The 14353-nt window shown below is 38.2% G+C and overlaps 1 long non-coding RNA gene across 1 annotated transcript in view; it reads right to left on the bottom strand.

The window, feature by feature from the left end:
* Positions 1–469: 469 nt before the first annotated feature.
* Positions 470–14353, bottom strand: part of LOC131504488 (uncharacterized) — a 91945-nt gene continuing 78061 nt past the window's right edge. Inside the window, exon 3 of the long non-coding RNA XR_009258018.1 lies at positions 470–1355. This is a non-coding gene — a long non-coding RNA (uncharacterized LOC131504488). The remainder of the gene's footprint in view (positions 1356–14353) is intronic.

Genomic DNA, 14353 nt, shown 5'->3' with positions numbered 1-14353 from the left:
ACATGCTACAAGGCCCTGCTTCTCAGTCCTCATATATAACCTATTAAATTTTATTTGGTGATGTAAACTATATGAATTTCCCATTGATTTTCAGAAAGAAAGAATTAAGCAAACCCAGATTTAGGGAACTGTTTTCTTATTTCTAGATGTTGAAATCATATATTACAAAATCCTTAATTCAGGGATGATGAAAAATAGGATAGACTAAGAGTCATGTATAATTTCACTCCAATAAAGTTTCTTTTAAAATTTAAATCTCCCAAAACAAAACAAAATGTAAAAAAAAAAACTCTTCTTATAACTTTTTTTTTAAATGCTCTTTCAAGAAATGTATTCGATTCACAGTGATATCCTTTGAACTATCAGTAAATTCTACTGGACAAAACTCATACAGATATTGATCCCAGGTAAGCCACAGTGGTCTCCTTCCACCCCAACCTAATTTCTATGTGTAATGAATCTACAGCTGCATATGATAGGTGATCAACAAGTATTTTTTCCTAGGATGAACCAGAATTCCTAACTGGCTACTCTTAGCAAAACCAAATAAGACCAAGTGGAAAGGGACTGTACCTCTCAGGGGCTATTATTTATGGGAAAGGAGGTGTGAAAGAACTGGGTGGAGAGGTTCCTGGAGGGCATATTGCCTGAGACCTTCAGAGGAGTTGGTGACTGGGAGTGTATAACTAGGGGGAAGGAGCTGTGCCTGGTGGATGGGGTGGGGGGATGGAATGAATAGGAACAGCTGCAGTGAGAAAATGGCTTCAAGGGAACATTAGGAAGTTTTCCTATGGGAAGAACTCTGCAAATTTTTAGAAATTTTTATGCCGCCTCTCCAATAAAATTCATAATAAAAATCAATTACCCTTCAACAATTTTGAAAGTCAATCCCTATAATTTTGAAGCAACACCACTCTGCAACTGGCTTAGAGTAGCTCAGTTTCTTTGAGCTTCCTGTAAGATCTATTTTACCCCACTCCCACATTTATCGCAACACTTGCACACTGTCAATTCTCTGAAGCCAATGTATCCTGTTCCCCAGGAAATAGGCCAAGAGAAGCCCCGTTCTGACGAAGTCTCACTCACTTTAACAGGATCGGTCCTGGAAGAGTTGACCCAGTGGCAAGTGCTTCTGGAGAAGGATGAATCCAGGGCAGGCACAAGGTGTACGGGTTCAATCAGACACAAGTTGCATTAAACATGAATAAAGTAGAGAGGCAATGGGAGTCCAATGTGGAATAGTTCCTTTAGTTGCTGGTTTCTGTAGGTGGGAAGACTCCTGGCTGAATGACACTTAGAAGTTGACCTGTCTCCCCAGTCAACAGCTTCTTGCTAGCTGGGTTTCGGGATCCAGGCTGCAAAAACAAAGAACGTTCTGACTTGTTTCTCGGTTGCAATCAACTGAAATAAACTAAACCTGGAGCCCTTTGGGCGGGAATGACGAAGCTGTGTTTCTGCTGCTACTATCGGTCTATAAAGGATGCGGCACGACTTCTGCCCAAATGAATTCTGAATCATCCATGCTTCTGTGAACATTTATTTCAAATGCCCTGGCAGGAAGAGTCCAATGGGACAAATTTAAATCACATGTGAGTTCCTATTAGCTGCTTTTTTCTATTTTTAAAACAGAACCTATCTTCTTTCTCCTTGGCTGTCCATCAGGGACCCAGCTTTCATCAAGACTTACACAATGGCAGAATCCATAAACCCATGAAGTTTCAGACATTTTTATTTTTAAAAATTTTTTAAAATTTTTTTTTTTGAGAGAGAGAGAGAGAGAGAAAGAGCACATGAGTGAGTGGGGGAGAGGCAGAGGGAGAGACAGAATCCTAAGCAGGCTTCATGCTGTCAGCACAGAGCCTGATGTGGGGCTCGAACTCATGAACCATGAGATCATGACCTGAGCCGAAATCAAGAGTTAGATGCTTAACCCACTGAGCCACCCAGGCATCCCAGTTTAAGATGTTGTTGTTGTTGTTGTTGTTGTTGTTGTTGTTTTAAAAAGCCACAGCACTGATTAAAAAGAAGACATGATTATTAGGACATTTACCAGAACTAAAAAAAAAAAAAAAATGGGGCTCAGTTGTAAAAACACAACACATAGAATAGACTGGGGCTGGGGAGTCAGATATATCCTGTTGTCAGAGCTGGGGACCGAGTCAAGGCTGATCTGGTAGCAACTGGTTTCTAGGTATGGGTCTTAATCTGGAGTGCATAGCATCTCCAGCCACATGGAACATTTTATATGGGGACTTGAGAACGTTGTTGAGACCGCTAGTTCCCAGACTGAGGCCAATCAAAAGCAGTGCCGGTACACATTTTAATATGGGATTCAGTAGACCATTATTGGCATTTTAATAAATGCTACAATAAGTTACATCAAATCTACATTGACAAAATGAAGTGGTGGTTTAGAAACATTATACAGATGATTTATTTTGCTTCTGTGTTAATTTATGTAAGCATAATAATTCCCAGGTGACCTGCAGGAATCACATTGCTTACCAATTGTGTGATTGGTGGACTTTCAAAAAGCTTTGCAAAAGAAAATAAACCCTGAAATGTAATGTTGATATTGACTAGACACCACTATTCTAATTTTACTGCAAAAAACACATTGGCTGGAGTCATTAATAGTTTTAAATCCCCTCCAGGTCTCCCAGCATTCCTTGGCAAGATGCCAGGGCCTGAGCTGACCACTAGCCAGATCTGGGCTCTCTGATGTTTGGCAACACTCAGGCTATTTGCAACTATGTGTTCCCAGATGCATTCCTTTCCTCTGTGCCTAAGGATGCAGAGGGATGCTAAAGGTATCTTTATGACAGTGTAAGATTCGTTGTCACAGGGATAAAATTCAGTGGACTTTTATAGCAGCAGCTGCTCTTCTGAAACTAGGAGAAATAATTCTCCAGGTAATCACAAAAGAAAAAAGGAAAAAGGATGAAAGAAGAAATAGAAACAAATATATTATATTCAGGGAAAGTATCAACGGGGCAGGAGGGAGGGCTAAGAACAGCATTTATTGTGTTTTGACTATGGCTTCAAGGTTCCCTTTAAGCCCAGGAAAAGGAGAAATGCAGGCAGTCAGATGTGGATGTCACAGCCAAGAAATGCTGTCATCTGCAATACTGCCAGCTCTCTGGTCTCCAGGGCCAAGATTGCAGAAATGATGTCCTAGTCTGAAAAATCTATAGATATAAAGGTAAAAAGCATATAGGGTATTTCACAATGTTTGAAAACTGATGAGTGTGTTAACAGAAAAAAGAAAGAAAAAAAAATACTTTGGACAGACACTTTCCCTTATCTGTTAGAGGGTGTAAGTTTATCACATAGAGAAAAGTCTTTAAAATAAAGGTGACAAGGCCCTGGGAGTGATGACTGTGGACATCCTTTATGGAGTCAGGAACTATAACAACAAACAGAAGGTATGTAATAAAATTTCCTCATTTTTTTCATAAATTTCATCTGTAAGATGACTTCTTATTACAAAAACTATTAGGGAAGTTGAATTCCTCTGATCCCTTGTGGAGAACCAGGGAAAATTCCCTTCCCAATGTAAGGGGCTGCACAGAAGTCATTTCTTTTAGAGGTCTCTGACTCTAACATCAATGATGATTCGGACTGCCTTGATTGCATTCAGGCAAATGACTCATATACTCCACTAGAAGAAACACACACACACACACACACACACACGTGCGCGCACAGAAACACACACACACACACACACACACACACACAGGATCACTAACATAAATTCTGACAGCTTGCAAAATTCACCTGCCTTAAAGAAATTCTCTTCCACATGAAACATGTCTACTGAAGCATGGTGTGCCAGTCATTATGGCATCTAGTGCTTCACACTGTGCAAGCTGTCTGCTCCCAGTTAGAACCAGTGTAGATTAGTCCTAAAATTTCTCAATCTATAGATCTATAGTGTCAAAAATAATGGTTGACATCTCTTTTTTAGGTGTAAGAATGCTTACTGATGCAGAGCTAATACTGAATGGCATCTCCTCTGAATACGTGGTGAAAGAACTCTCTTCTCTTCTGTAGAGCTCTTTCTTCATAGAGCTCTTCAGGGGAAGTGGGTATCTGGGGTCAATGTCTAGGACTCTGCTGATATGGGAGAGTATGTATGATGGGGAAGAATCTGTTCAGTATGTCAGCCAGCTATTAGGAAGGTGACTTACTGCCTGGATCCTGAATGTCACATTTCCCAAGGCTGTTTGGTCTGAACTTGATTTCTGTCCTATCTTTAATGCTGATGGGATTAGAAGGAGGTCACTCCAATAAGTCATTGAATAATATAGCTATATTGATTGATATAATTGATTGATAATAAGCTATATCTTCTTCGGTCAGTGGATCCCAGTGTTGGGAGGCATCACCCTCCCCTTTTAAAAATGTCTCAAATGGTGGTAATTTGAATGAGGGATGATGGAGTAAGGAGCATCTGGCATGGCCAATTAGATGGATGTAGCATCATTCTCTGAGTTAATGATTACAGGGGGAGATAGAAATGTGCCTTGGGGGTTTTATGATAAATTTGGTTTGGGACATTAGTTTGTGTTACATCCATATAACATAACCAAAACACAGTTGATAATATACAAATAACTCTTAGGAGAGTGGGGTGGTCTAGAAATATAACTATGAAAGTTATCAAGATATAAATGGTAATTAAAGTCATGAGAATGGACAATTTAATGGAGTCTATAGTAAGAGAAAAAAGTCTCAAAGGATGATCAACATTTAAGGGACAGTGAAGGATTGATAGTTTGAGAGGACACTGTTGGAAGATCCAACAGGAATAATAATAATTAAAAAAAAAACAACAGTAGAGAATAGAACTTTGTCATTTATAGGATGTGGGTATAATATATGAACAGTTAAAAATAATTCTAAAGTTTTGACTATGGATAACTGGTATTCATTGGTGAGTTGTAAATATATATAAGTTTATTTGCACAGTTAAATTCCATTTTAACAAGAACCAATACAGGGGAAAGAGGTTTGCAATAATAAAATTATTTCTAAGCCCAGTCCAATGGCCTAGAGCATTAGTGCCTTGTTGATCTCATTACAACAAAATTCTCTACCATGAATTATTTAGCATAATGACTTTACCCAGTCCTTGTCTATAGAGTAGTTCTTCACTTATAATGAAAAAATCATAAGAATACAAACTGTTCATGAAGGCTGATTTAAGTTTAAGAAAAGAAAAATATTCTCTAGAGTCATAGTGGTTTATCCAATGTGAAACGTGTTGTGCTGTGCTGGAAACTGAAGGTGGGCTCTGGGGTGTGCATTTAAATGGAGCTAATGAATTTCCTCTGTGCAGTCCAGCCTGGGGAGAAATGGAGAAGTCAGTTTAATAAAGCATGCAGTAGAACTGCCCTCTCTGGCTCTCCAGATTAGAACAGTAGAGCATGGCATCGTTTCCTTTTTCTCTAAATCTATTCTTGTTTTTCTGTTACTGCAATTTCTGACACTCACCATCTCATTTTCTACTCTGCCCTCCCTCCCTTCCTGTTCCTTCTTTCAGGCTTGCCTACACCCCCTCTTTTCTGCCTCTCTGTCTCCCTCTCTGCCTTCTTTCTTGTTTTCCTTTAATTAAGGCTGGTATCTCGGTGACGATCTGAAGAGATGCTCACCGGGTGCTCACAAGTTCTTCCGCAACGCAGTGTTCTCAGAAGCCCTCATGGTGCTCCCTTTCCTGCTAAGAGCTGCAAAGTGGAGCCTCTGTGACTTGGTATGAAACAGCCTGACTTTGTACAAAAGAGATAAGTGTGTTTTTGGTTTTTATTATTTTTATTTATTGTTTTGGTTTGGTTTTTCTGAGAGCTGTTTCTTCTGTCTTATATTGGAGTCTGGGGAGATGGAAGGCCAATTTATCCACTCATGCTTTTTGTTCTGGCTGTGCATTCAGTTTAGAACTCAATGCTGGTCACTTCTCTTTGAGCCTTTCCACAGGATTCTGAAGAAGTGATCTGCATCATTATTAACTTGGATGGTAGAAGCTGGGAGGATACAGTTTAGGAACCTGCCATTTTAATCAGTGCTTCAGGTAATCACTATGCACACTAAAACCTGAGACCTTTACTCTAAAAGCATTATGGCCTTTAGGATGAGAAAGTGTTTTACAGGGGGGAAAAAAAAACCAAAACCAAAAAACAATCACCTGGGCTGCCTTTCCCTAACTCCACTGGCCTTCAAAATCCATTCATAAATAAGATTGTAAACTTTTTGAGGTCAGGAATCGTGCCTTTTATGTGTTTCTTAGACTTACTTGGTAGTATCTAACCATTCATCTGATAAAAATATAATACTTAAGTACAAGATAGGCATGAGCATCTATTGCCTGGTTACTAGTACAAAATTAATGGTTAAATAAAACATAGTAAAGGACACAATGTGTGGTTGGAGTTTCAAAATATTATTACTCCTAACTTCACCCTCTATGTGACTTAGTTTCCCCATTGTCAAAATGGAAATTCTATACTTATATTACATATTGATGAGAAGATAAGAATAGGAAAGTATGTTAAAACTTTTACAGCTTTGTACGTCAACTATTATATTGTTAGGTACATTTCCAGACACCAGTAGATAAAACTAGATACATCAAATAGTTACTGAGTGCCTTCATGTACTAATTCCTCTGCTTGTAGATTCAAAATTAAAATCACAGGGTTCCTGAACCCCAGGATCTCACAATCTAGTGAGTAACACAAGTAAGTACATAGATGACTCTTAGAGAAGGTAAGCTTTGCTCTGTGATGTTCACTGAGTAATTATAATCCAGAGGCTATAAGAGTTGTTTTAGAAGAGGAAGAAATTAATTCTTACTGGGAGACTGGAACATCTCTTTGTTTAATGCTGGTTGAATTTAAGAGAGAAAATAAAATTAAGGAAAACCCTATCTCTGCTTATTTAATCTGCTTGGGAGGGCTTTAATTACACAGAAAAGGGAAGGAGCATAGTACAGTAGAACCTTGATTAAATGGAACACTTTGAATTTGGATAATGGGATTTTCTTGCTAATTCTCTCTTTAAGACTAAAAGGTCCATGTTTTCTTGTTGCTATCCCTACTTTTAATAATGCCTATTCCAATAGTCCTTATTGAATTAATATGGACTCAACAATGGTTGACACAGTAGCAAATACGAATGATTCATAATATAGAATTCCTGACTCTAATGAGATTATCTGGTAGATTAAAAGATTCACAAAATATAACATTAATATAAAAATAAAACAATAATGTAAGGAAGTATGTAACTAGCTAGAAATAAAAGAGCACTATATGGCTTAAAAGATAAAATAAATATTTTGGATTGGAATAGATTCACAAAATTGAGTCAGAATACATTGATTTGTATGTATCAGAGAGAAGATATAAAAGAAGCAAGTATTTCAAAAATATTGAGAATACAGAGTATTCAGTATTCAGACTGAGTATAGAGAATGTTTTGAATTTGAAGAGATGAGAAGCAAGGAGGCAAATCTGGCAGTTTTCATGGTATCTGAGATTGTCACTTAATATTTCTTAGATGATTGAATTCCAGAATTCTCATTTTGAAGACCATCATTATTGATTAACATTTTCTGAGTACAATGTACAAAGCAAACACAAATTGAACACAGCCAGTCAGGAATGTGGGATTAGGAATGTAAGGATCAGAGGTAAGAGTCAGCAATTACTGATGTTGGAGACTTAGCCAACTTATTTAAACTTTCTAAACCAAGGTTTCCTTAGCTGTAATGTGATAATAATAATAGTACCTAATTTTTTCTTTTACTGTGAGTAAGAAATGAGGTAAGCAAATTAGTTGGCACAGTGCCTGGAATATGCTAAGTATTTGATGTGTGTTAACGACCATTATCATTATCAGAAGGTCTTAGAGCTTGGGTAGAAGTTGTAGAATTTATACAGACCATTTGAAATGCCTACACAGTTTTATTTAACATGAATTCTGGATATTGCTTTTTTTGTTTTCCACTTTATTCTAGTTCTGTGTGAGGTAGGTCTTGTTTTTTTTAGGATTTCATGATGATGCAGTTAATGCCCTTGATGCTGTGCTTGCCCATGTCTGCTTGGGCTACGAAAGCCGTGACCTCACAAAGTTTCCATGTGAGCCTACTTCTAACTGTATCTCTGCCTGGGATCATGTTTAGGCTATAGATGTGACCTTGGTTTGTGCAAGTAGACCAGAAGTACAAGCCAAGAAGCACCCTTAGGAGTCACTTCAACTAATGAGAAAAGGGAATTTGTAAGCAAGAACCCCAGCTTCTTCCTCTTTTATGAGGCAACTCTGAGTTGTGTTCTATAAATCCCATCAGATGACCCCCAGTAGGTATGGACTCCAGTTTCCCAAAAGAGTAACCTACTCATAAATTAAGGTTTTATGAATTTTCTCTTTTCCTGTTATAACTTCCTCACTCCCACACGTTGCTTCCTGTGCCACGTACCAATTCATTCACCCCCAATCTACCCTTTATCTCTGACTCTGTGATAATAGAGATGACGCCTTTAGAATTTCTCCCCTGCCAGTTGTAATAACATTAAGCAGTTTCAGTAGAGGGTGCTGGAGAGACACAATGGAGGGGAAGGAAGCTTCCTCCCCAATTCCAGTATGTTCCACTAGGTAAGCTGCAGCAGCACATGAAGCTTCCACAGTATCTGGCAGTCAACTCTCCATAAACAGCTTCTCCTGGCATACCTCTCTGACGGTTTTGCAGCAAAGTGCCTCAAGCCCAGCATCTCCTATGAATAATTTTCCATGGCAGCTCCTAGAGCAGCTTTGCAGTGAAGTGGCATTAGTACATTATCTCCCCATGGATGGCTTTCCTTGGCACCCCTTAGGCATCTTTACAGCCTCAGTGAACTCATGGATCCAAGCTGCATCCCATTCAAGACGGTCTGGATATTGGCCATCCGGAGAAAGAGAGAGAGAGACAGAGAGAGAATGTGTGTGTGTGTGGGGGTGGGGGGGGGGTGTGTGGGTGTGTGGTGGAGTGATGGAGACCCTCTATCAGAGGTTCTTCCTTTGGCACTCTATCTCAGCTTAGGGGGATAGAGGCGACTCCTTGTATCTGTTATGTCTATATCCTTCACAGTTGTCTTTACTCCTTATTACTCATCTCTGTTACTCCAATCTCATCATATAGTTAATACTTCTTTATATAAAACCTTCCATGTTTAAATATCTGTGTGAGTTTTGAGTCCTGATTGGATACAGAACCATATACCTCCCAAATAAACTACTTGTACCCCAATCTCTGTCTCAGGGTATGCTTGAGGGAATCCATGCTGAAATTCTTCATTATGGTAGACACATTAGAAAGCAGGTTCTCAGGCTAAGAATCTAGAATTGAATTGCCTGCTGACCAGAGAGAAATTAGAACCACACTTCTGATGGGAAATGGCATGTTATAATTCAGTCATTATGTAGTATCACAGTTACATACATTCTTACATATGGTAGATTAGGAAGAGAAATAAGGAAGAGAAAGCTCTGACTTTCAATAGGTCTAGCACACTGGTCCCCATAGTGTGGTCCCTGCACCACCAGTGTTAGTATCATGTGGGCACTTGCCCTTTCCCAGACTTACTGAATCAGAAACTCAGGAATTGGGATCCCAAAATCTGTGTTTTGAAAAGCTCTCCAAGAATTCTAATGCAGTGCAAAGTTTAAGAGATAATGCTCTAGAACTTGAAAGACATGAGAATAAATATAAGACTGTGGAACAGATTGACTTTTTATAACTGACATAAAAGCCTTGAAAAAAAGAATGGCAGCCTTAGGTCAGCCAACTATCAATCCCAAGCTGTAAAGGCAGAACACTTTCATGGCAGTGTTTGAGATCCTTTTCTGCAGCTGATGTGCAGAACAGGCTGACATTTAGGTCTATCATCTGATCATAGGAGAGATGTAATTTCAATTGAATCTAAATTCATAGCCCCAGAAAATCTTCTATGCCAAAGTCAGGGCCAGGATAGGAGAGAAGTGAGACATCAAGACCTTGAATGAGACATTTAATGGGTAAATGAGCTTAAGAACTTTCAATGCCTACCTCTCCCCTCATCATTGCCAGAGGAAAGAAAGCATTGTTACTTGCTTGGACACCATTTAAAGGTCTCACATGAGGTCAGTGCCTGACAGAGAATGTTTTGCCTCCTCAGGCTCTATACTTGCCTCTCTCCCAGTAATGCCAGATCAATAGTTAGGATCAAGTCCTCCCCTGGCATAAATGGGCAAGGTCCATCCTTTGTATGGACTATTCGCCAAAATTCTTAAGAACTTTTATAATACATAGTGGCAGAAATTAAGAGTTTATTTATGAAAATGTCCTTAGAGTGTTGCACTGAGAAGGGTTCAGAATATAAGGCAAAACAGGGGAGATTTATAAAAAATAGGGCAATCTCCTGTGATTCAGAATCCAGTATCCTCACAAAGGCCTATAAAGGCTCCTTGAAGCTTAGAGACAGATAGCTCACAATAAGCAACGCTGAATGTTAAGAATCATGTTGGCAAAGGACAGAGGAAGGGGATAGAGAGTCAGACACAGGGACTTACAGGAATGGGCACTAAGTGTATATATCTTTCTGTTTTGCATCAATTCCCACAGTGCCTCTTCAGAGGAGATGCTGGACAACCACTGGACAAAATGATTCAAGCAGTGAGTGTCAGCTAGCTTCTGTCCTTAGCTATATTGGGCTATATTGTGCTTGCACACTGATCCCATGAACACAGGAGAGTATCCATGGTAGCAGGAATGGAGGCTATCATACCAAAAATGAAACCCACATGCACACACACACACATACCAGCAGCATGATAAAATGTCACAGACCAAAATTTAAAGAATCACTTCACTAGATAATTTTTCCTGAATAAGTGAATTAATCCAACTTTGTTTTTGATGACCATTTCCCCCAGAAATGTTTGTTTGCAAGAAAATTACAAATTTTAGGGCTTCTGTCTAAAACAATATTAAAATAACGTTAATATTTTTTGAATTCTTACTCTGTTCTAGTCCCAATAACACACTGATGGTTTTATCTTTTTCTGTACTTAAAACACTTCTGTGAGGTAAGTACTAACATTATATATTTTAGAGAAAGTACACTAAGGCTTAAAGAGGAAAAGACTTCTATATTCTCTAAGACCAGTAGGAAGTAGCAGGGTCAGGGATTCAACCCCAGTTCCAGCTGACACTGAAAACCATGTTCTTAACCACGGTGCCATATTTGTTATCAAAATTTGCTTCAAAAAAGGTGGTGAAGAAACACAGCATTTGGGTAATTTGATTCTAATTGTCTCTGTTGTCTTTTGAAGTGGTAAGTCTCAGACTGTGAGCACCGGTCCTTTGAATTAAAAAGGGTCACCAAGGAAAAGCCTTACTTCTGTTATCCTATCTACAGTGTTTCAAGTAATAGCCAATAATCCAAATTGACGTTCTTGGATGCTGCAGCTTATATTAATGATTATACAAAATTTAATAAACATAAATTTAGCTCTCTATAGTGTTTGAGGAGTAATGAAACATATTATATTGCTTCTAAAGTAAGCATCTAAAATACAGTATAAAGAACCAAAATGTTAATTTATTTCTAAAAAGAGACTTAGGTTTAGAAGTAAGAAAATGTTTCATTGAACCGTGGTAGAGTTACATTTGTAATAAGAGAACTGCCAACTTTATAGTCAGGCTGCCTATATAATGTAAATCAAAGCTCAGAAGTGCTTTAGTTTAAATTGCTTTTTAAGACTGTTGAACTCCTGTTGGTTTATACACAAGATTTATGCCAACATGTTCTTTCCATCTCCATTTTTCATGAAGGGAATATTCATCTTTGATTACCTCCATAATTACGGGAGTAGGAGTAGTTATCTGGGATGTACAGCTAATCTTTGATTATCCACCCTACCTCCAAACAAGTTTCTACTTTTAAAAACCCGTTCATTTACCTTATGCTAGGATTATAGAGTGCAAAAACACAGGGATTCCATGGGATGCTGGTAATGGTCAATCATGTTCAGACACATCTCCTCTTACCTTTTCTCTTTTCTACCTCTGACATCTACTCTATTATAGCTATTTAAGTAAAAAAAAGAAAACACACAAAAAACAAAAAACATATGCTAAGCATATAACCTGTTAGAAGCTGGCTGGTGCTTCTGAGAAACATAGTTCATACACTTTAGCCATACAAAAATTGTCTTCTTTGAAATGTTTGTGGCTTTACACAATAAATGTTTATTTCTTAATCTTGTAAATCTCAATTCCAGAGTAGTGGCTTTTCTGGAACTTTGTGATTTCAAATATTAGTGTGCAGAGGAGACTAGTCCTACCAATTAGGCCAAACCTAAAAATGACAGAATTAAAAAAAAAATTAACATTTATTTATTTTCGAGAGAGAGAGAGACACAGAGCACAAGCAGGGGAGGGGCAGAAAAAGAGGGAGGCACAGAATCTGAAGCAAGCTCCAGGCTCTAAGCTATTAGCACAAAGCCTAACGTGGGCTCAAGCCCATAAACAATGAGATCATGACCTGAGCTGAAGTTGGACGTTTAACTGACTGAGCCACCCAGGCACTGCAAAATTGACAGAATTTTTAATTGTTAAAGTGATGTGCTACAAAGGAATCTGTTTTTTTTTTAAGACAGGAAGAGAGAGTGAGCAAGAGAGCACATGAGTGCATGCATGAGTGAGGAAGGAGTAGAAGGAGAGAAAGAATCTTAAGCAGGCTCCATGTCCCATATGGGGCCTGAAGAGGGGCTCTATCTCATCACCATGAGATCATAACCTGAACCAAAATAAAGAGTCCAACGCTTAACCAAATGAGCCATCCAGGCACCCCTGTGCTATATAGAGAGTAATCTTAGAAGGTATCTATTTTAGACAGAAAGATAATTGTAAATACGTGCCATTTGAGATCTTAAAGAAAAAGCCATGCAAAAAACAAACAAAACAAAAAAACCACAAACAAATAAAAACAAAAACAAAAATTAAAATAAAAAAATAGAATGGGATACTTTTGTTTTCATCACTGATGTATAAAGGGTGTGGAAGTTGTCACTTCTTTCCTTACAGCAACAACAAAAAAAGAGGGACTAAAAATCAATAACTTTTCTTAAGACTCATCAGAGAACTGAAGGTGCAAGGCAGACAGACACCCCAAATCAGGGGAGACTTAAAGCCAGAAAATAACAAGCAAGATCCAACTGCAGCAGAAGCCACTAGAGCCATAAATTGGTATGAACATTTAAATGGTAATTATGACAATTGGCCGGAGTCTGAATGTGGACTGGCTTGACAGAGACACTATTGGAGACTGTAGTGTTGGGAGGAGGAAGGGCACTCTCATGGATTTTACCACCAGGAATCCCTTAAGATTCTCACAGTGAAAATTCCAGAAAGACATTTTCTTGCCTCTGGCAGGGGAAGACGATTAATCTTTTGTGAAATACAACTAGAGATTTCTCCGTATCAAAGGTCTACTCTCAAGGCAAAAGGACTTTACCAGAGTCTTATTTCAACTGGGGGAAGTTCATTCCACCCATTCTATCTGACCAGCCTTTATATTTCATGGAAGAAGGAAAAAAGCTATTCAACTGGAAAAATACACGTGAAGGTCACAGGTCAGAGATGCAGAAGCTTTAAAAGACTGACATTTAATCATAAGATTGTAGAATACTTACCTTCACACTACACCAAGAGTGCTCCAAAGTAGTACAATGCATTATAGCTGAAAAAGCTTCAAGATGCAGATTTTCACTAAGAAGGAGTACTCAAAAAAACTGAAGACAAGAGGGAGATAAAAATAGAACACTAGAGAAATCTGAAGCCTCTGGAACTTACAGATACAGCAAACTTTCATGTTTGTTCCTACTCAGATTAACATAAATCCTCACATTAAGTCACTATATACTTTGTGTCCTATTATTTAATATGACATGTCTGGATTTCAATAAATAATTAAGTATTCTAAAAAGCAATAGGTGGGAACTATCTGAAGACACAAAAGGAACATTAGGATCAGCCTCAGATATGACATAAGCTTTGGAATTAATAGGGAGGGTATTTAAAATAACTATAATTAGTAAGTTAAGGGCTCTAATAGAAAAAGTTGATAAGTCAGAAGAAACAAGAGTAATGTAAGCAAGAGAGACCAAAAAAATCTAAAAAAGAATCAAAAGAAAATGTTAGATACCAAAAACACTGTCATACAAATAAAGAGTTTTTGATAGGCTCATCAGAAGACTAGAAATGGCCTAGGAAAGAACTAGTGTGCTTGAAAGTACATCAATAGAAACTTCCCAAAGAGAAAAACAAAAAGAAAAA

The sequence above is a fragment of the Neofelis nebulosa genome, chromosome 2 (genome assembly GCF_028018385.1).
Source record: "Neofelis nebulosa isolate mNeoNeb1 chromosome 2, mNeoNeb1.pri, whole genome shotgun sequence".
NCBI lineage: Eukaryota > Metazoa > Chordata > Mammalia > Carnivora > Felidae > Neofelis > Neofelis nebulosa.
Note: the sequence above shows the minus strand (reverse complement) of the source record. Positions and strands in the feature narration are given on the sequence as shown.